Genomic DNA, 23,631 nt, shown 5'->3' with positions numbered 1-23,631 from the left:
ATCACTCTGCTTCTATAGTCAATAATGTTCAAAAGTGTATCTTTTTTCTCAACTAAGCATTGTGCTAGAGTTAGCCTGTCTTTGACACTTCCTATGCTGAGCTCCTGTGAGGTAATCTATTTGGGGCTTTCCCAGAAGATTCATTAAGTTGTATTGAGCGTATCTGCTTGCTTGTGGGCAAGGTGAGGAATACCAAACACAAAACACCTGTGCTCTCAAGTTAGCCAATTTCGTTTCTTTAGACAATTCAAGGTTGTGTTTATTATTTATAAAATTCTGAATGTGTTGGGACCTAATTATTTCTTAAAATGCTGTGCCCCCCATGTCATGTCATGTCAGTTGCAGCTGGCTCTCATCTTACCTATTCTGAGATTTGAATTGGAAGCAGGATGTTCTTGGTGGAGGGCTCTTGTCTCCTGAACACACTCCCCTCAGTGATCTATCAAAGTGCAAATATGAAAGAATGAAGGTCATGATTTATAATACCCTCAATCTTATCAAAATTTGATTAATTTTGATCATCTTTTTTTTTAGGCTAGAAAACAATAGTGTATTTAGTAGCACTTAATATTATTAAATGACAAAAAGGTTGTCTTAACATACAGATGCTAATCATTTATCCTGGAGCAAATAATACAATCACAAAACATTAATAACCAAAATGGTGTTTGTAAGCCAAAAAAGAGTATATCTACTGAGAAACATTTTAATCCAGTTGCAAATTATCATCAAGATTTCCTCAGTAGCTATTATCTAAAGCATTAAAAAAAATACATATGTTTAAAGTACAATCCAACAACAGAAACATTCATAAACTTTTTAGAAATTCAGGTACCTTGCCCAAAGCAGACTCATGAACTAGGATTTCCAGAGATGAGGCCTAGAAATTAGAATTTTAACAAATATCATAGGTGATTCCAATATTTGAGACTCTCTTATTTGCTAGTATGAAAGTGTTCATTTTTTCCAGATTCTTCAGTTCTTCAGCTATTTCAGGCAGCTGTCAGCCAGACAGGGTGTGACTGGCAGGTAGGATAGAACTACTTCAAGCCACACGTGTGTAATAATTTATCATTCCTTTGACTTGCCAGTCACACTTTTGGCCTCTTTGCTAGATATGCGAATTCCCTAGGGTGCAAAGAACCAGATTTGCTTAGAGCTTAAGATGCTGCTAGTGGTAAAGAAGGCAATGGCACCCCACTCCAGTACTCTTGCCTGGAAAATCCCATGGACGGAGGAGCCTGGTAGGCTACAGTCCATGGGGTCACTAGGAGTCGGACATGACTGAGCGACTTCACTTTCACTTTCGTGCATTGGAGAAGGAAATGGCAACCCACTCCAGTGTTCTTGCCTGGAGAATCCCAGGGACGGGGGAGCCTGGTGGGCTGCCATCTATGGGGTCGCACGGAGTCGGACACGACTGAAGCAACTTAGCAGCAGCAGCAGCAGCAGTGGTAAAGAACCCAACTGCAAATTCAGGAGATGCAAGAGACATGGGTCAGATCCCTGGGTCAGGAATGTCTCCTGGAGGAGGAAATGGCAACCCACTCCAGTGTTCTTCCCTCTCACATCCAGTGGACAGAGGAGTCTGGTGAGCTACAGTCCATGGGGTCACAAAGAGTCAGGCATGACTGAACGGCTGAGCACACAACGCAGAGCCTTGCAACACCCACACGACTGCAGAGGAATGAACGGCATAGAGACGCTTTGTTGGCACCGAATACAGCATACTCCAGAGGGTACTGCGAGTCTAGACTCAGGCTCAGAGCTAAGAAGAACATCTCATCACTCTTTCACTTGGATGACCGAGGCTACCTCGGCGCTCCCGTGCCTATTTAAGCTATGGTGACCTGAACTGCAGGGCTTCTGCGGATCCCACGGCCATCTGATGAGGAGCAGGGCTGTATCTCTGCCTTCCCTCCCTCTGTGTTCTCTGCTGCTTTCATTTTCTGTCTTCTCGTTTCATCTTCTCTATGCAGCTATTTCATAATGTGTTGTTCTTGATCTCTTTCTCCTGCTCTCCTCCCTGTCAAGGAGAATTCATCTCCTTCTGTAGCTTCAAACAACAGCTCCAAGTTAATGATGTCCAGATGTTTATCTTGAGCTCTAACCACTTTAAAAAGCTAACAGCCACTTTTCACTGCTATCAATATGTGTGCTTTCACATAGAATTACGAATTTGCCTCAGTTTTTGCTCATCTACTCTGGAACACATTTCCTTCCTTCAAATAAAAAAAAAAAAAAGAAAGAAAAAAGAAATCTGGTCCCAAATTTGGCCTCATCAGTGGTATCTGCATTCTCCATGTTCCACAGTTGAGAGGTGTTTATCAACTTTGACTTCTTTAATCCTAAGTTTTTCATGGATAGGATTTAATACTATTTATATGCTTCCTGCCTAGCCCCTGAGTTGTATCTGACTCTTTGTGACCCCATGAACTGTAGCCTGCCAGGATCCTCTGCCCACGGGATTTTCCAGGCAAGAATACTGTAGTGGGTTGCCTTTTCCTTCTCCAGGGGATCTTCCAAATCCAGGGATCGAACCCACATCTCCTGTGTCTCCTGCATTGCAGATGGATTCTTTATCCGCTGAGCCATCAGGGAAGCCCATTAGAACAATATGGGGAGGGAGGTGGGAGGAGGATTAAGGATGGGGAACACGTGTACACCCGTGGAGGATTCATGTTGATGTATGGCAAAACCAATACAATATTGTAAAGTAATTAGCCACCAATTAAAATAAATAAATTTAAATTAAAAAAAAGAAATGTCAGGAATTCTAGGATCTTTTGAATAAAGAAAGCACTTAACTCTAAAGGAGATGATTCATTATGGTGATTATAAGGAAGACTTTGATACAAGAGAGACTTTGGTTTGAATTCTGTAGTTCCTTATGCTGCCAGAACATAAGCATATTGCTTAACCTGTCTAAACCTATGTCTTTCTTGCTAATATGAATTTATTCTTTCAAACAAACAGCGTTGGGAACTTTGTACACTTCATGACTGTACTAGAATCTTGTATGATGTGTTGGACGACATTTCTTCACTCCTGGGTAATATAGAGGAGTGCCTTATTGTGATGAAAGATAAGGTAATATGTTTAAAACACTTGGCACAAAATAAATGTTCTGAAAATATTAATTACTTCTGTTTCCCCTACAGTCTCTTTTCTTGCCCTTGGCTACCATCTCATATTTCAGTTGGATGCCATGGGTTTGTTTGCCTTTCCCCCCACCCCTCATTAAAGCTGTCACAAATAACTCATTCTGCCTCCTTGACTTCTTCACCAAAATTAACTCTAAAGTGGACTACTTTCCTCTGTATCTTCTGATTTTTACTTCTCTCTGAGAAGATCATATTACTTCCATTTTACTTTTCCCCATGAGATCCATTAAGAAATCTTGTTCAGTGATGTGATCTGGTCGAACTTGCAAGATAGTCTTTTGTGATTTGTTGTTGTTGTTGTTACAATATGAGTGATGAGAGAATCGGGTGAAAACAAAAAGGCTCCTGTTTTTTTGTTCTCGGCTGTCTCACTGGGAATAGGGGTGCCACTAACTGAGTTTGATATAGAAGAAAGAAAGAAGAAATAACTCCCCACTCATGTAGAAATGGTAACTTTGAGATTTTTGTGAAGGCTTTTGTGGTAACTGTGAGCTTTTAGATGAACAGTTGAACAGAAGTTCAGATAAACAAATATGAAGCTTGGGAGAGAGGTCTGGGCAGGAATAAAGCTTTGGGATATGTCAACTTGAATTTGATATTCAGAGCTACAGTCATTGATTCAATTCAGTTGCTCAGTTGTGTCCGACTTTCTGACCCCATGGACTGCAGCACGCCAGGCTTCCCTGTCTATCACCATCTCCCAGAGTTTGCTTAAACTCATGTCCGTTGAGTTGATGATGCATTCCAACTATCTCATCCTCTGTCATCCCCTTCTCCTGCCTTCAATCTTTCCCAGCATCAGATTTTTTTCCAATGAGTCAGTTCTTTACATCGGATAGCCAAAGTATTGGAGCTTCACTTTCAACATCAGTCTTTCCAATGAGTATTTAGGACTGATTTCCTTTAGAATTGACTGGTTTGATCTCCTTGCAGTCCAAGGGACTCCCAATAGTCACCCAACACCAAAGTTCAAAACCATCAATTCTTCAGCACTCAGCTTTCTTTATGGTCCAACTCTCACACCCATAGATGACTACTGGGAAAACCATTGATTAGTTAATGTGTTTTAAAATATTATGTATTATGCATTTATTGTATACTAGGCTTTGTGCTTAAAACTAAGAATAAAAATTTGAGAAAAATTCATATTTTCCTGGCCCAAAGGGAGTTAATACTCAACCAAAAGACCAAAAATTCAGGTAAATATATATATATATATATATATATATATATATATATAAACCATGTGTATTGTGATTAGAAGTAGTGCCTGATTCTCTTTAAGTTGTATAAACTGACAGACATCCAGTATAGTTGAGCATGGGCAGGAAGGGCCAGGTCATATATAGCCTTGTGGACCACAGGGGAAATTTGGATTTCAGACAAAAAGCAGTAGGACTTCTTGAAGAATTTTTAAGTCATAAGAGACACAGTGACTCATTAAAGAGTGACATCTGGTCCTGTTAAATGGAAAATGGGTAGGCAAAGGCTTTCCCAGCTTGCTCAGTTGGTAAAGAACCTGCCTGTCAATGCAGAAGATGCAAGAGATATGGGTTAAATCCTGGGTGAGGAAGACCCCTCTGGAGAAAGAAATGGCAACTTGTTCCAGTATTCTTGCCGGGAAAACTCCATGGACAGAGGAGACTGGCAGGCTACAGTCCATGGGGTCACAAAGAGTCAGACACGACTGAGTGCACATGCACACCCACCCCCCCCCCCCCCACACACACACACAGAGCAAGAAGATTGCCCCAACCTCATTTCTGAGCTCCAGAACCACATTTTCTGTGGGTGACTTATAGTAAACTCACTAACCGTGGGATAAGTGTATCATGTAGAAGAAACTGAGCTCGTATGATTTGTTTAGCAGACTAGTTATTGAGTTGACACAGAAATCCAGGACTTCTGAATTTTACTTCAGTGATTTAAATGCAGTATGGATTGCCTTCTGTTCTCTGAACAATGTCCTGATTCCTGCACATTTCAATATTTTCTGTCTATATATCCACACCAACAAAAGCTTTGTTCGCCAGAGAGGTTCTGCTGGAATTTTCCAACACGAAGATCCACTGCCAAGAGATGTTCTTTATGAACTCAGCTCTGTGTAGCGAAGACCGTTGCCAAAGACAAAGCTTGAATTTCATCAGCAAAGTCAAGCCTTTCAGCAAGAAGATTTCAGAATAGGATTTTCAAAATTCATAATCACGAGTACTAATGACTCAAAGATTGGGAGGGTAGTTAATTACGTGGACTGTGATAATATTGACCAAGTACATGTTAGTTCAAGTACATAGGTTCAGGGTGCAGTAAACTGAGGTACAAAGTCCTCCTCAATTTAGGTCAAAGGCCTTCATAGCCACAGAAACAATAACAGCGATATTTCTTCAAAGAACTGTACACAAGCAAATATAATAATTGTAGCAAATACAAACAATGTTTAGTGTGTTCTATCACTTTAAATGTTTTATATGGATCTCTCTCAAGTAGGTACCCTTATCATCTTCATTTTATAGAATGTGAACAAAAAAGACTGAGTCAGAGTGTTCAAGTAATTTTCTAAAGGTTCACATGGTTGGAAAGTAGCAGGCCTGTGACTAGAAACACAGCTGCCTAGGTTCTCCATCTTTGTGTATGTAAAGCAATGCTGTTGAAATGTGTCACTGTTCATGGGGTCGGTCTTTTATATGTTTTAGCCATTGAGAATTATCAAAATTCAGAACCACTAGACAGATTTAAGTAGAGTTTGAAGTTTTAGTTCAACCATCAGAACAAATTGTTTTATATTTATGTGCACAAAGATTTATAAGATGTGAGGGGTGACTGTAGATTGAGAACACAAAACTCTATTTTTTATCTTCAAATACAGTTATGATACTTGTTCAGTTTTAAGTACTAAATAATCCCTTATCATACAAAATGACTCTCAGTGTTCAAGGACACAAAATTATTATGCCCATACTGTCTACAATTTTAGATTGATCTTCTGTCATTATATTGTTGGCTTAGTTTATAATCAGTTGCATCAGTTAGTAAGTATGACAGCTGCTTGATTTGATCTAGGGGAAAAAACAACATTCTGATAAAACTCTACTAGTAAGAAAAAAATCAAATAGCATAATAAACTTTTCACATCAAAAGGACATAAGGATCCTAAAGTACTGTAATGACTCAAATAGACATATTATCCATGCATTAGAAATACTTTTAGCTGTAGCTTTACTTAAATAGGTAAAGCAGATGTGTGAAAAAATTCTAGTAAGAGCCCAAGGGGAAAATATTCCATTTGCTGCCTTGTAACTAAATAAACATGCATTTCCTAAAATGTGAAATAAAATACTTTAAACTGTTGGTTTGTAGACATATTTTAAACTTGTTTTATTATGCTAATAAAGATTTTTGAAGGTAGATTTTTTAAAATAATATTTGAAAGGGAAAAAGGAGTTTTTTTTATAATGCCTTACTGTATTTTACTGTATTTAATTTTATCTGTTTAATTTTATTAGAGAAAATAATTGCTAACATGTAATAATTGTTTCCTTTAGGCTATTGCTTTATGTTTACTAATTTATTAACATTCACAATAACTTTATGAAACAAATGTAACTATTATATCATTATATCATGAGGAAACTAAGAAACAGAGACAAGGCAAGTCCCCCAAATTTATGTGTATTAAGTGGATGTGTTGCAGTGTGAATCTAGGCTATTTAGGCTATTTGTATCCTGAGGCAGATATTTTAAAAGCTACATTGAACTGAAATATATACATACATGTATATATAAACATATATATATATATATATATATATCCATCCTCATAGTTTCATAATGGAAACTTGCTCTGGAAAACCTAATATTTAGGTTATAAAAGGAGATTTCTATTTTAAACAATAATTACATATCTGTGTATAACAACGCTTTTATTACATTCTAGACTATGTACCACAGTTACCGTAATTTACCTTTCCACTTTGAAGGAATTCTAGTAAATTCTAGTCAATGAAAAATTCTGTGCAGTATATACATTATTAAGTTTTTATCTGTTCAGATGCTGACTTTATTGACCAAGGTCAATACACACCAATCTGGGCAAGTTAACTCTGGACAGTAGAATTTACGGAGTGACGAAAGTAAAGGAGAAAAAAAAGTGAAGGCGCCACCTTCGTGATAATGGTTTTACTCTGTATCATTTGTTTACTCCCTTACAATACCGTTTTGACTTATGCAATTAAAAACAGGAGAAAGGTAAAAAAGACATTCCAAGCCAAGCCTGCAGAGGACCACAGATCGCAGTTTTATTTTACGGACGAGAACATGGATGCTGAGAAGGCTGGTAAAACGATCAGGATCTTTGAACTCCCAAATCCACTCTTTGCATTAAACTTGAAGTATGAAGAAAAGCAAGCGACAACATGCACTTAGAAACTCAGCCTTTGACTCCATTAGCTGCATAACTTGTGTCAGAACTTAGAATTCTGCCAGGATTCCTGGCATAAGTTTTAAAAAGGTAGAAGCTTGGTGATATTTATCTCTGTCGTAACACAATGCCTGGCCCATAGTTAGAATTCAGCAGCTATTGAATCTGAATGAATTAAATAGAATATCTTTATTTATCTCCAAGGAAACAGTTCTTTTCCATGGACATATATTTAGAGATCTCTTGGTTTCATCTCACATTCTTAGATCAAGAATCAGACACTACCTTAAAAGAGGAGTAGGGTAATCAGTAACCTGGTTGTTCACAGCTCAGTTAAACAAATAATTTTCCTTAATAGACAACCACGCTTGAGATTGGCAGGAGTGAGCTGGGCCCTCCCAACCCCCTGTGACACCTGGGATTCTCTTTATGAATTTTCAAAGTATTATTTTCTTCTGCTTATTTTTTCTTTCTTCCCATCTCTCCATTTATCTCCATTGCTCACCCGAAAGGCTTACCATTAGAATAAAAGCTTTAGTAAAGGAACAGGGATTAGCATGAGGCATAAAACATTCTAGTTTCCTCTCCCATATTTATAACCTGAGCACTGATAATAACTGCAAGTGTCTGGTCTTAAGGCACAGTATTTCTCTCAGTGTGATTTAGCATCAGAACAATGTTTTGTTTTTAAATAATTGCATAAGGAAGGAAAGAAAATGTAACAGGAATACCCACAATCTGTTAATAATGATCTCTAACAAATAGTTTCCACAGCCATGGCAATTCCTACCCTAAAACTGAGTTTAAAACCTAGCAGTCTCATACATTGTGCAAGAAAATTTAAATTATACTATTTTTAAAGCTGCCTACACATCTTAATTTCCCTGTAATTATCTTCCATTTTAAATATCCATTATCTTTGTATGCCTATGGTTTATGCTTAAAAAAATCAAGCTATAGCCATAAAAATAAAAATGCATTTTTAGTACCTATTGCCATTATACAAAAAATACATTGAATCTATAAGATTTCACAATTCCAGGACTCTTTACCAAAATCAAATGTCTTGAACTCCCCACAGTTGAGCAGAGAATAGTCTGACTTGCTTTTCTAATTAAAGTGCAGAAAGTTAATAGCTTTGGACATCTCTGAAAAATGAGTAAATGTGTATCCATGTTCTGGCATTTCCTTCAGCGTTGATTTGAAAACACTAAATATATTTTATTTTGTAGAACCAGAGCACAAAAATCCATCTAGTAATTGTTTTCCATTGATATTCCCTTGGTGAATTTGCATTTATGGGATAAGAATTGGCATTTGTAATTCACAGCCAGTCAAATTATAGAATTTATAAACTGAGGCCCCTTATTTTTATTAGTATAACCTTGCACAGTGATTGGGTGGTTTTGTACGGCCTATTCATTTATCACGTTTTAAAATTGATTACAGAAATAACTTTGCCTATGGAATAGAAAAAGATATTTCTTGAACAATTCCATTTAAACTACATTTCTTAGAAAACTTATTTTGATACTTTAGGACTAAGACACCACCAAGAAATCAACTTGATATTAAATATTTTAACAGAAGACAGTCTAAATGCAAGGGTTCAGGTCTGGTCAGTGGGAGGCCTCCAGATTTGTGGTGAACTTAGGAACTTTTGACTTCACATAGGTGTTGAAAACATGAATAATGACCTTACTATTGATTATATGCCAAGAGGGAAAAAGTCAGGGTAGTGCATCTATGGGAATGAGATGAAGCAGTGGCATAGGTCAAACTGTGGATAAATGAAATATTAGTTCAGCAGTAATATGCTCTCCCTTCCGAAGGTTTGTTGTACAGACCAACCTGGAGGGATACTGAAACCAGGGAAATTCACATCACATCCATCTCTCGCCATTTTCTTTAGACTATAGCAGATACACAGACAAAAGCAGGCAAAAAGGAACATGAAAACCATTCACTCTTAACAGAAAGAGAAGTTTAAAAGGCTAAGCTACTATGGGACATGAAAGTTGGTAAAGGGTGATTCCACAAACTTTGCTTTGATGTTCTAGTTGGTAGTGGTTTGTGGTGATTGAGATTCTCTTTTTCTTTTCCTTTCTATAAGAGTTAAAGGAAATGGCAATCCACTCCAGTGTTATTGCCTGGAGAATCCCAGGGACGGCGGAGCCTGGTGGGCTATCATCTATGGGATCACACAGTCAGACAAGACTGAAGTGACTTAGCAGCAGCAGCAGCAGGGTGAGGCCTCCAAAATATGGGAATGGAAAAATTACTCCATTTAATAAATAAACCTAAAATGTACAGAGTAGAAGATTCTGGAGTGAGAATCGTTGGACTTCTTAGGAAGTTTCATTCGCTCCATTCACTTGAACATCTACCAGTAGTTGGTGACTCTCAGTCTTCAGCCTTGACATTAATGAAACATCCTCATCATACTTTGGAGAAAATGCATTTCTTTGCATCTTCTCTCTCTCTCGTCCTTCTGTCTCTGATACTGGCATCATCATTTATTTGTCCAAGTCAGGAACATCAATTATTTCCCTTCACTTCATACTATTAACTCCGCATTATCCTCCACGACTATTGGAACAAAGGCCTATTCATGATGCACCTCTAACTTCTCTTTGCTTGCTGACTGCTAATCACTACACAGCATGTTCTCAGTGTCTCTATCACAGAGCACTGTGGGCATCCCCACCCCATTGTTTTCTTACAAACGTGTCAGTGAAAAGGATAATGAGATTATGTCTCTAGAAGAGATCATTCTTTTGGAGAATACAATCCTGCAATCCCATTCCTGGGCATATACCTGGAGAAAATTCTAATCCAAATAGATACATTCATCCCAATGTTCATAGAAAACGTTCGCAGAAGCACTATTACAATCCCCAAGACATAGAAGCAACCTAAATGTCCATTGACAGATGAATGGTAAGGGTAGGGTAAGGAAGATGTGGTACTTAAATACAATGGAATATTGCTGAGCCACAAAAAAGAACAAAATAATGCCATTTGCAGCAACACAGACGGACTTTGGAGACTGTTATACTAAGTGAAGGAAGTCAGATAGAGAAAGACAAACATCATGTAATCTCATTTATATATGGAATCTTAAACAGTGATACAAATGAACATATTTACAAAACAGAAATAGAGTCACAGACGTAGAAAACAAACTTACAATTACCAAAGGGGAAATGCAGGGGAATAAATTGGGAATTTGGCATCAGCAGATGCATGCTACTATGTATAAAATAGCTAAACATTAAGGACCTACTTCATAGAACAGGGAACTATGTTTAATATATTGTAATAACCTATAATGGAAAAGAATATGCATATGTGTGTGTGTGTGTATATATATATATATATATATATACCTGAATCACTTTGCTGTACACCTGAAACACTGACTTCAAAAAAAGGTAATTATTTAAAACAATAGCCCTTTGCTCAGGATGGACAGGAGACTTGAGGCAAAGAGTTGAAACAATAGCTAGTTTCACCTGTCAGAGAATTCCCTACACAACTTAGGTCAATGAGTAATGTGTTTTTGTTGTTGTTTATTTGCTTAATTTGAAAGTTCATAAACAGGTTACAAAGAATGGTTTTATGTCTTGTGACTACAACCTCAAGATATTTAAGATAGGAGATAATTCAGAATCCTATTACAGTATATATATATATATACCCTGGTCTCATGGAGGATGTACAGGTATCTTTCTTGCCCTAAATGTACAGATAGCTGATAAGGATGTCTCAAGCCTGCAATAATTTAACAATGATCATATGAGTTAAGTAGTTAGAGAGATCTCTGTGTATCAGTCACTCTGCTAAGATGCTTTCTATAGAGTATCATAATCAATCCTCATAGTGACCTTATAAGGTCAGTACTATTATCTTCATTGTATAGATGAAGAAATCGATTTTCAGAGAGAAGAGTTAGGTAAGCCAAGGTCTGGTGGTGGAGGTTTGGTCTCCAAGTCATGTTTGACCCTTGTGACCCCCTCTATCCGTGAGATTCCCCATGAGGCAAGAATACTGGAGTGAGCTGCCATTTCCTTCCTCAGGGGATATTCCCGACCCAGGGATGGAACCTGCATCTTCTGAGTTTCACGTGGTCTCCTGCATTGCAGGTGAATTCTCTACCACGGAGTCACCTAAATTTGAGTCCAGATTTAAATGCAGTCTGATTCGCAAGATAAATTCTATAGTAAACACTGCCTCTGGAACCCTCTGCCTGAATTCTAACCCCTTAGAATCTATTTATCTTATAGATTTAGAATGAAGTTTAAAAAGTTAATAGATATTTAGCATAAAGCATAAAATCTAGCACATGGTGAACACGCTAGTCCTGTTGACCTTTTTCATTCAGCTGTCTCCCCTCCATTACCCTATATTTATAAGTGGGACATGGGGTAGATTTGGATGCATGTAGTTTTCGAACCTCTGTGTACTATTTGCCTGAATCAGGGGGGAAGCGGGCAGAGTAAAGAGGGTAAAGGAATAGGCCCCATCATATCCCAGTTTAGAAAAACGGTTGCCCAAATCACAAGATTTTTAAAGTTACTCTCATTTAAAGATCTCCCTTGAATGGTACAAAGAATCCTCAGGGCAGGAATAGAAGTCCAAGACTGGAAAAATTGCCACTGGGGATCTGACAGTCATAATTATTACCAGTGTCTGTGGCTGATTATGCTTGCTTCTTCTCCAAGTGCACATAGATAGATTACAGGTTTTGACCTCCTGAGACCAATACTTTTTGCATTTACTCACATTTTAAAGCAAAATGAAGATGATATCCAAAAGCCATAGCAAAGAAAACTTGACAAATTCATTAATCAGAGTTTTCCCTCCTCTCACAGATAATATACTCACTGAAGCACAACCTTCATATTGTTTCTGCTTTGGGCATGTGAATATATTCATTCTCTGTGTCCAAATTCAAATTTTATTAGTTTTTAAAAAGATGAAATATTACACACCACATACACTATTATTTCAGATGCCAATAAAGGTAGATTTTAGTTAAACAAAGAACTTAACTAGTTAAAGGCAGTAAAAAACGATCCTAATTAATGAATTTTCTCATTATTCTTTCCCATGGTCTTTAGCTGTTACAATGAGAGAAAATCAATAAAAGGGTGAAAGGTACTTAATTATCTCTGCCCATTTGAAGTGTTTTTTTTTTATGAAAACTTTCATATCCAAATACATTTAATTTGTAGGTTTGGATTAGTTTTAATGGATGATATGAACACTGGAAATGGAAAGAATTTCATCCTAGAAGCCAGAGGACCCGAATTTCCTTCCTTTCTTCACTGGTCATAAATGTCACTTGGCCTCTGCCCACCTCAGGTTCCCCAGGAGGACATGTAGACTCTGCCTGGGCAGCCCTTCCTCTGGTTTATGAATTCTTCAAGTTTTAGCTGAAGTATCGCACTCCTCATTTAAATATTATTGTTAAACTCCTAATTTCATCTGTATTCTAAGGCATTTAGCATCAATTCAATTATGTAATTATTTATCGACTGTCTACACTACAAATGGACCATAAGCTCCAAATGAAGGTCAGAACTACTGTTTCTCTTCTCTGCATAGTAGGCTCTGAAGGCTATAAAGATTACAAAACACAATGGAATTCAGAACTAGGTAAACTGGGGCCTGTGTCTGCCCCACATAAAGTTATTAAATAAGAAACCAACACTATTAATGCCAAATAAAGTTCTTCTAGGGCTAGGAGTTTGTGACTTCTAGCTTCGAGAAGGAAATGGCAACCCACTCCAGTGTTCTTGCCTGGAGAATCCCAGGGACGGAGGAGCCTGGTGGGCTGCCGTCTCTAGGGTCGCACAGAGTCGGACACGACTGAGGTGACTTAGCAGCAGCAGCAGCTTCGAAGAGTAGGTCATTCAAACACATCGGTGACATTAAAAGAAAGAGAAAACAAAGCCAGGAGGAGTTTATGAGATGTGTTCCATCAGACAAATTAGTGACATTTTTTTTCTAATATATTTTCATTGTGTTCTGTTGATATTAGTAATTGGCTCATTTTTCAGTAATCTCAGTTTCTTTTTTATGGGACTGTCATTTTTTATTGAAGTATAGTTTAACAATACTATATTAGTTTTAGATACACAGCATACTGATTTGATATTTTTATAGATTACACACCATACAAAGTTATAAGATAGTGACTGTACTTCTATGCTGCACATTATATTCCTGTGACATTTTTGATTATCTCAACTTTATACTGCTGTCTCCAAATATTCTCATATTCCCATCAGTACCTGTATATAGCAATCTGTAAGTTACATGGTGCTAATAAGTTTAAAAAGTACATTGAGAAAACATTAAAATTTATCACTTCCTTACAAATTAACCCATTTTAAATTGACCTAGGGATCTCTTTTAATAATGAGCTCTTATTATGTATTTAAATATGCATTTATGTTTACAACTTGTTTTGCATGGCACTTTTGAGATGTCCATCCCCTTTCAAAGTGAGATGCAGCTGTATGGATCAAAATTGTGCTTCTCAAATAGATAAAACTATGCTTTTTTATTTACTTCAGTTTCTTTACAGACTCATGTACTCTGTGGTCATTCAATAAATATTAGTGACTAAAATCGCAATAGTTTTAACCTCTCTCTCAAATGCCCTTCAATAAGAAAATTTAAAAACAAAACATGCGGTGTAAATTAAAGCTATGAACAGAAAAACAAAACTTAAAAATACTTATCAAAAAAAAAAAAGAGAGAGAAAAAGAAGTTAGTCATTCAATGCCCTTGACTGTGAAAATCCTTCATTTCTTATTACAAAATTGGAGACAGAATAGAAAAGTATAAGTTTGAATCTGTATATATTCTTCTTCAAGCTAAAGGTATTCTTTAACTACCATACTAGATTCCTTACATAAAACATTCATTTATGACATGCATAATTAAAATAATTATGGAAACAGAAATGCATTGACCTAGAACATTTTTCCCCCACAGTCTTGGTACAATCACAAGAACTAAATTCATTATTAGTACCTATTCCCATGTCTATTAGAAAAATTATGTACCCAGTACTAATCTTGACACTGAAAAAAAAATATAGTATACCCCAAACTTCTGCTGAATTTAGAGATCTTTTTCATAATCTATGTTGCCATAAGCATAAATATCAATAATGACAATTCTGCCACTTGCAAAAATGATATGAAGAAATTCTGCAATCATCATTCAAAATTTAGAAAGCAATGCCTTTCTGTGACACAGAATAACACTAAATATTAGAATTAAACATGAAATAAACTAAGACAAAAACAGTTTCAAAACACATATTAAAAGCTTTGAGACAAAAATAATTTTGTAAGCAATTCCTTGAATTACTTCTTGTGCTAAAGGATAGCTCTCAGACATAACAGAAATTTTAAGGTTATCTAAATGCATAAGAAATATTTGTTTTTCTGAGTATAGAACAGCTGCTGTTGCTGCTTAGTCACTAAGTCCTTTGCAACTCTTTGCATCCCCATGGACTGTGGCCCACCACGTCCCTCTGTCCATGGGGTTTCCCAGGCATAATACTGGAGTGGGTAGCCATTCCCTTTGCCAGGGCATCTTCCCAACCTGGGAATTGAAACTTTGTCTCTTGTGTCTACTTCATTGGCAGGCAGGTTCTTTGCTAGCTGAACCACCAGGGAAGGTGGTTCAGGGCAGCAAAGGAGACACAGACTTAAAGAACAGACTTTTGGAGTCAGTGGGAGAAGGCAAGGGTGGGATGACTGAGAGATGGCATTGAAACATGTGCATTACCACGTGCAAAATAGATGACCAGTGCAAGTTCAGTGCATGGAGCAGGGCCCCCAGAACCGATGCTCTTGGACAACCCAGGGGAATAGGGTGGAGAGGGTAGGGGTGGGGTGGGGTTTGGGATGGGGGGGTGCACATGTATACTTGTGGCTTATTATGTAAATATAACCATAAAGACAATAATGCCTCAAATATGAAATTCTTTATCTCGGTCTTACACATTGAACAGCAATTGTTTACATTTAACGTTTTTAGGGCTTTTCCAGGAATAGATTTCTAGCTAATATTTTTCAAGGATGCTGACTTTAATATACTGAATAATTATACTAAGCAAAAGTCTTTGCAAAAGAACTTGTTTTGGAAAAAATTCTGAACCTAAAATTGCTTTACAAAAATGAAATCTAATAAAAAATAATTCCACACAGTGAACTAATCCATAAAGTATTGAAGAAACATTATTTTCTCTAGGTTAAATCCATATATTTAATCCAATGTTCAGAGATTTTCTTTTCCATAGGAGCTAGTATTTAAAGAGTTCCTAGATCACTATCTCATAACTAGGTTGTGATAATGAGGAAGATAAAGGCAAAAGCAAAGATGAAGGAAAAGGTGAAGAAGAAAGAGAAGGGTGAAGCAAAGAAGGTGGAGGAGGAGAAGCAGGGGAAAAAGAAGGTGATGATAATGATTAGACACCGAAGAAGATGAAAGAGACAGTAGAGAAGAAAGAGCGGAAGAAAAGCAGTAGGGAAGAAAGTGGACACTCACTAAAAGAAGGAAGTCCTTACTATTCTAAAATAAGACATTAACAGAAAAGACAGGTTTCTCCTATTTTTTCACTTTTTTACTGTCATCCATTAGTCATGTGGGCTTCCTTGGTGGCTCAGATGGTAAAGAATCTGCCTACAGTGACCTGGGTTCACATGCACTTCATCTTTTTCTTTCCTTTGTAATGAGAATAGTATTGCCAGTTCTCTCACAGGTATATCTCTGTTCATCCCTATCTATCTATCACCTATCACTATCTATCCATCCACCCATCTATCTTTCTATCATCTGTCTGGATCATCTATCTAGGCATGTTACTTTCTAGCATTGTGTTTCTCAGGGAAGAAATTATCTGAAATCAACCCATGTGTCATTCTTAGAAAAAACTCTTAACACAAAATCTTATTCATATCTTTGTTAGCATCACCTTGACAAGTGAGACTGTAACTAGAAAAGCAGGCAAAGTTCCTCTATGGGGTCATAGCTCCTAACGTTGTGTATCTTTCTGCCCTAAACTGCTGTCAGTAAACTCAGTCTTCCAAGCATTGCTATAGGGTTTCTCCTCATAGAAAACTATGCTTTCATTTCAATTGACTATAATTAAATAACCCCAAAGAATTCAATTAAGGGGTAATAACAACCAATATTAATATTGATTTTCTAGGTAATTTTGCATGTTAAAAGATAATTTGTTTTAACTGAAATAAAATTTTATGAAAATTTGAAATATAGACATTGTATAGGATATATACTCACATTGGAGAAGGAAATTGGAAACCACTCGAGTGTTCTTGCATGGAGAATTCCGTGGACAGAGGAGCTTGGTGGGCTACAGTACATGGGGTTGCAAAGAGTTGGACATGACTGAGCAACCAATACATACATATACTTACAGACTGCAGTCCTCTGGATATTTACAAATCGTATAACATGCCTGAGGTAATCTACAGACATATTGGGCCAAATATTGTTTCCACTTAAGAGCTGGTTTAAATTACTTTTGCCTTCCACTTGTTTGCTTATTCTCACCATTAGAACTAGAAAATTTATTCATCTGTGTTCAAATCATTTCTCATACTAAGTTTTTTTGTTTGTTTATTTTTCAGTCCTAAGTGATATCTGCCTTTTCTCAGAAGAGACCACGTCTGCTCACCGTTGTATCTAATACAATAGCTGAAGGGTAACACCAACTCAATGCCAGTTGGAAGAGTGTAGGGTCAGACCTCAGAAATGAAGGAAAGTCCTTCTATGCAAAATATCCTTCTTTTGGTCAATGAAAGTATGTTTTGATTCAGGCAAAAGAAATATGCAAATTGAGGATTTGCATAGTGAATGAGTAAAATTAAAGTCAATTGATACTCACACCCTCTGAGGTTAACAGAAGGAAACAGGCATCTGAAAATGAATCAATGATTCACCTAAACAGAAACACCCAAATCACAGATGATTTCCAAGCTTTTTAGTGACTAATACCAGTCCATTCTAAAGGAGATCAGCCCTGGGTGTTCTTTGGAAGGAACGATGCTAAAGCTGAAACTCCAGTACTATGGCCACCTCATGCGATGAGTTGACTCATTGGAAAAGACTCTGATGCTGGGAGGGATTGGGGGCAGGAGGAGAAGGGGACGAGAGAGGATGAGATGGCTGGATGGTATCACTGACTCAATGGACGTGAGTCTGAGTAAACTCCGGGAGTTGGTGATGGGCAGGGAGGCCTGGCATGCTGCGATTCATGGGGTCGCAAAGAGTCAGACACGACTGAGCGACTGAACTGAACTGAACTGAGTGACTAATATTTGCAACTTTAATGCAAACAAAAATTAGTCTTTGGAAACTCTACAGATAAGCACTAAAATGACATGCTAATAGATTATCATTTTAATTCAGACATGGCATGTGCAAGTCTTCGATATCCCTTGATAGAATACTTTTATTCTTTTCTATGACTTGATTTTTTATGGCAGGCATTTTCCTCCTCTTCATGTCACTGCCTATTTCTATACATAAAGTAACTAGCCAATGTATGATACTACATTTCCAATCTCACAGAATCCTAGGCCCTATTGTTGCAACTCCTTTCTCTGCCTCAGACATTGTGAAAAGCATGCGTTGTAAAGTATTGTTGAGTTGACAGGTCTGGAGTTGCTGCTGACACTGTAGAAAAAGACTTCCCCAAAGGTTAAAACCTACGTTTTATCAAAGAAAACAGCAATGAAAGATTTGAACTATTGTGTCTTGAATTATGGCTGGCTGAGATACTCTACTGAATCACTTAATCCTTTTAATACCTGCCTATTTTAGCTTTTATATAAGCATCTGCTCATACAAAGCCTGCATCAAACTCCAAATCCAGGAACTATTAGAACTGCATGTAAGACTGATGGATGGTGCTGTGAGCTGTGAAAAGATTTAGAAAATGAGGGAATCAGTTTCACTGGAGCCCAGGAGGTGTGAGCACTTAGATACCAGACTCAGCCTTCTTGCTTCTTGCTTATTGGATTTCTTCTAATACCAGACTGTTTCTAACAACTGAGAACAAAATGGTGTCAGGAAATCAGATATGTTGATGTAATTATTTTTGTTAAGCTGCTAGGCCTATTGATTGAGACTATCATAGGAAAATACTATAGTGGCTGTTGTGCCACATGACTCTGAAATCAATTACAGTCAAGTTCATGTCTCATGTGACAAATCTAATGGAAAAAGATTGATCTGTTTAGTGCAAGGTAAATACTTACTATTGAGATTTGATTTTGTTATGCTTCTGAGTAGGATAAATGAGGAAGAATAGAAGCAAGTCATTCTGGACTTTCTTTCCCTCTCAAGCCTTGGTTGGCAATGAAAATTTCCTGTTCCCCCCCGCCCCACCCCCAGTCCCATGACAGGGGAAGGTAAATGAAAAACTGAGAAAGAATTGAGTCAGTGAAACAGGAAACCTTCTTCCTATTGAACAAAAGAAGAAAGCATAATCTAAAGGACAATACAAAAATATGTATCAAAGTAAATCCAATTGTTTTGTTCATTAAGAAAGCATGCAGCTCAATTTTGAACATTTGCTTCAGTACTTACGCAAACACACACAACAAACAAAGATTGCATCATTAATGTATCTTGCTAGAACCCAAAGAATTAGTATCTGGAATTAACTAGGTTAAGAAAATGTGATTAAATACCAAGTATTTCATGCTTCTCTGTATATAGATATTCTCAAATTTAAATCTAGGAATATGTAAACAAACATTAGCACATAATGTCAGTAGCTCATGTCTAGGTAAATACATACTGTGGATAATCTGTTTTAGAAGTAAAGGACTGGATATCAGTGTGAAATTGTACCTCTAAAGTTGTATAATTTACATGTCTGCCCTCAAAAGTGGTAGTACTTGATCAGTGAATGTTATCTAAAATTTAGAAATAATACTGTATCCTTTATGGAACTGTGACCTAAGTATTTTATTTCCCTTTCTTGCTATTTTTAATGATTTGTTATTACTAGTCTTCCCTTGACTCCTTATTGACAAATGTTCATATAGTCAAAGTCATGTTTTTTCCAGTAATCATGTACAGATCTTAGAGCTGGACCATAAAGAAGGGTGAGCAGCAAGGAATTGATACTTTTGAACTGTGGTGCTACAGAAGACTCTTGAGAGTCCCTTGGATAACAAGGAGATCAAACCAGTCAATCCTAAAGGAAATCAACCCCAAATATTCACTGGAAGGACTGATGCTGAAGCTGAAGCTTCAGTACTTTGGCCACCTGATACAAAGATCTGACTCACTGGAAAAGATCCTGATGCTGGGCAGAAAGAGTGAGGGCAGGAGAAGAAGGGGAAAACAGAAGATGAGATGATTGGATGGCATCACTGACTCAATGGACATGAGTCTGAGCAAACTCAGGGAGACGGTGAAGGACAGGGAAGCCTGGTGTGTTGCATGCAGCTCATGAGGTCGCAGAGTCCAACACGACTGAGAAAATGAACAATTCTTCCCTTGCCATGTTCCTATAAATGCTTCTGATGATACTCCACTGCTTACATCTTTAGAACATTTTTAAAAATATAAGGATGCACTTATCCTTTTTGGTTATCACTTTATTTCACTCTAACAACTTTTATGTAAGCAGGAATCTCTGTATATAGTACTTTATCTAGAGAACAGTATGTCTTTTTTCTAATTTTTTTCAAACTTTTATTTGTAGAGAATCGTATTCAGATACTATTCTGTAAGTAAGATAAAAATGTGCAATAAAATATTACTTAATCTTAAAAAAGAATTAAATAATGCCATTTTCAGCAACGTGGATGGACCTAAAAATTATCATACTAAATGAAGTAAGTCAGATAGAGAAAGACAAATATGATATCAGTTATATGTGGAATCTAAAAATATGATGCCAATGAACTTATATACAAAACAGAAATAAATACACGGACACAGTAAGCAAAGATGTGGTTGCCAAAGGGGGATAAATTAGGAGTTGGAATTAACAGATACATAGTACTATATATAAAATAGATGGCCAGCAAGGACCTATTGGATAGCACAGGAAGCTAAACTCAATATTTTGTACTACCTATAAAGGGAAAAAAAATCTAAAAAAGAATATATACACATGTATACATATGTGTGTATACATATATATATGTGTGTGTATATACATACATATTTACATACACACACACATATATACACATGCATATATACTTATAACTAAATTAGTCTGCTGTACACACTGGAAACTAATACAATATTCTAAATCAACTCTAGTTCAATTAAAAAAATATAAAATAGAAACAAAATGTTCATAAAACCAATAAGAAGGTTCTTTTCCACCACATTTTACAGAATAGTAAAACCCTCAATTAAAAGAAATTGAATAAAAACATCAAGTATACATGCTTGTGGACACTCCATCACTCACTTCACGAATAAGCCAAGGAGACATCCCCTACCAATATTTAAGAAAGGGCATCAAGCTACATATGTAAAATGAAAATCTTGCCACTTAGAAAGGATTGTATACTGGATAATGCAAATACAATTTGGATATTCATTAGGAATCCATGAGCCATAAAAAGTCAAGTAGCCACAAATGATTCATCTTGAAATAAAAGTAGACATTGCTCTATAAGAAGAAATATGGAACCATTAGGTGAAAAGTGAGTAGTGGTAACCAGTTAACCTAAGATGAATACAGGTTTACCTGCAAATGAAATGTGACAATTCTTGAGCTTTTCCTCTGGTGTTCCAGAAAAGATGAAGATGAAATAATCTTCCTTCAGCTTAAGTGCTGCATACTCACGGTAAGGTAGATAATAGAAGTTCTATTGAGACTTGTTATTCTCAATGAAAGTAATGTCAAACTGGACAGCCATTTAAGCGTGAAAGTGATAGATAAGGAACTTTTTTTGTTCAGTGCAAAGGTTTTTTTTCTTATATTTAAAAGTTTTTTTTTTTTTTTTTTGGGAAAATTAAGTAAGAAAGTGCTCTGTGTTCTGATGACAACCCACAAAATAAATACAACTGAAAAACTTTGCGAGTGATCTTTCTGAATGGAGCAGTAGTGGGTGCTGTTTTCATATGTCAGAGAGTGTTGACTTGTGTTCTGCATGCCCTTTTTTTGTTTCTTAAACCTCACAGAAAGGACAGAGACACAGGGCTCTATCCTCCTTTCTTGTTGCACTTCTCTATTATCTGCTCTAAATCTGCAATTTATAAGTATTGATTGAACTAATCTATTACATTTAAATATCTTTAATGGGTGAAACACTTTTAACATGAAACATGCTGTATTAACTGAAAGATATTTATCTTGTCTACAGTGAAAGAAATTGAGTGTAGACACCCATGTGTGTGTGTGCGTGTGTGTGTGTGTGCCAGAGAGAGAGAGACAGAAAGGGACAAGAGACAGAAATAAAGAGAAAGAGAAAATATGTCTTTGCATATTCTGGGGAAATTTCTGAAAAGGTTTGTATTAGTGTGAGAACATGCACCATACTTACAGCTTTCTGAGATACTGGCTCAGACTGAAGCATAGATAATTAAAGTCAGCTCAGGTTTCCAGTAAAAACAGATATTATTATAATGCTAGGACAGACTTTTCTCTCTTTGTATCTTTATCGCTTTTGTGATCAAACAGAAGACTTACTTTTTTCCTATATTTGAATTTTAAAGGGTTCTAAAAATCCTCATTCTCTTATATCTGAATGTCACAACTCCTTTAAAAATTGTCCAGGTGGACTCTGCCATACATAGAGGGGGTGATACCAGGGATAAGACATCTGGAAGGATTTGTAGTTGCTAGGAATAGGGGCTTTCTTGGGCTTGGTTTGGTGGCTCATCCCAGGAGGATCTTAAAGCAGGAGAGGTAATATCCATCTGGATTACTTGCGATGCAGTTTCTTTCAAGAACATGAAGCACCCATCATTCAAACTGTAGACCCAAAGGGCTATTAAAATGGCCCTGCTTGATAATAATGATGACCATAGCCTACACAGCACGGTGTTCACAGTTTTCAGAATGCTTTCAGGAAAAAAAAAAGTGTTCCCTTCTCATCTCTGTGAAATCTCTTTTTTCTCTACTTTTTCCAACATCATCCACCTACTCACCTAAATTAGTACCCCTGTGTCATTGGTGATGCTCCCCGTGTTCGAATTCCCTACAGTTTTCAAAATGTCTCTGAAATCTTTTGCTCTCTTTCCATTGTTGCTCTCATGGCCTTTGTTGGACGCTGATCTCTCTCAGAGACTGTAATTTCACTGTGACTTCTCTGGTGGGTCCCAGGTCTCTACCTCCAGGTGTGCGCTCTGTGGCTCCTGGAGCAAACATTCTCAAATGCAGTTCTAATCACAGCAGTGTCCTAGTGGTCAGGGGTCGAGGACTCCTGACAGCGTGCCGGGAAGTCCACATTCCACTACTATAATCTATGCCTTTTCAATCTGCATGCAGCTTCTTTGGTTTTCTTTCCTTTTTTTTCAATTCTGTCACCTGTCTCATCAAGTCACACAGAGGGATCGCTTGTGCACCTCTACCACACTAACCCATAGAATGCTTCTGCAACTATGCCTGTTCTCTTTCTTAGGTCTGGGACAACTCTCTTTGTTCTTGTGCTGAGAAAACAAGGCCTTTGTTCAGGAATAAACAAAGAAAGGCAATGCCAAAGAGTGCTCAAACTACAATTGCACTCATCTCACATGCTAGTAAAGTAAGGCTCAAAATTCTCCAAGCCAGGCTTAAGCAATATGTGAACCGTGAACTTCCTGATGTTCAAGCTGGTTTTAGAAAAGGCAGAGGAACCAGAGATCAAATTGCCAACATCCACTGGATCATCGAAAAAGCAAGAGAGTTCCAGAAAAACATCTATTTCTGCTTTATTGACTATGCCAAAGCCTTTGACTGTGTGGATCACAATAAACTGTGGAAAATTCTGAAAGAGATGAGAATACCAGACCACCCGACCTGCCTCTTGAGAAATC

The sequence above is a fragment of the Bos mutus genome, chromosome 12 (genome assembly GCF_027580195.1).
Source record: "Bos mutus isolate GX-2022 chromosome 12, NWIPB_WYAK_1.1, whole genome shotgun sequence".
Classification (NCBI taxonomy): domain Eukaryota; kingdom Metazoa; phylum Chordata; class Mammalia; order Artiodactyla; family Bovidae; genus Bos; species Bos mutus.
Note: the sequence above shows the minus strand (reverse complement) of the source record.